Genomic DNA, 883 nt, shown 5'->3' with positions numbered 1-883 from the left:
CCACACAGCCAATGTATATACATACATATATTTGTGTGTGTGTGTGGTGTGTGTGTCTGTGTGGTGTGTGTGTGTGTGTGGTGTGTGTGTGTGTGTGTGTGTGTGTGTGTGTGTACATGTTTGTCTCCTTGCCTTGACATTCCATGATTGTAACAAAATGGTTGTCACTGTCATTCTAGTAGTGTCATTTATTTCCAATACTCTAAATGTCTGAAAACAGGCGTGGATGTTTAGGACAAACTTATGGAAATGCTTTAAACAGGCAAAGGTTTAAGTAACAATGGTTTCTATAATATATATTAGTGAATTCTCATTATGTTGTAACAATTAACGTCTAAAACGTCAAACTACTCCATCCTCCTTTCAAGCATTAAGCTAATAGCATCATAATTTGTTCATTCTGAGTTGTTCTCTTAATGTTCATTTTAAGTATTTTTTTGCTTTTACATTATGCACTATGTGTGTATGTGTGTACACGTGTGTGTGTGTGTCTTTTATCTTTTGCAGTCATTGGGCTGCTGCCATGCTGGGACACCACCTTCAGGAGTTCTTACTCAAACAAATCAACTCCAGTACTTTTGCATTAAGTCTGGTACTTATTTTATCAGTTCCTTTTGCTAACTGCTAGGTTATGAGGATGTAAACAAACCAACAGCAGTGATTAAGCAGTGGTGGGGAAAACGCAGATATTCAGACACATACACATAGATATATATAGATATATGCATATGATGGGCTTCGTTCAGTTTTTGTCTACCAAATCCACTCCCAAGGCTTTGGTTGGCCTGAGGCTGTAGTAAAAGATACTTGCTCAAGATGCATGCAGTGGGACTGAACCCAGAACCATGTATTTGGAAAGCAAACTTCTTACCACACAGCATAT

General features: G+C 38.1%; 1 protein-coding gene across 1 annotated transcript in view; it reads left to right on the top strand.

Annotated features, from left to right (window-relative positions):
* LOC106879840 (uncharacterized) overlaps positions 1-883 on the top strand; it is a 62,743-nt gene that overhangs the window by 3,177 nt on the left and 58,683 nt on the right. The gene's annotated exons all lie outside the window — the stretch shown is intronic.

This window comes from Octopus bimaculoides, chromosome 11, assembly GCF_001194135.2.
Source record: "Octopus bimaculoides isolate UCB-OBI-ISO-001 chromosome 11, ASM119413v2, whole genome shotgun sequence".
NCBI lineage: Eukaryota > Metazoa > Mollusca > Cephalopoda > Octopoda > Octopodidae > Octopus > Octopus bimaculoides.
Note: the sequence above shows the minus strand (reverse complement) of the source record. Positions and strands in the feature narration are given on the sequence as shown.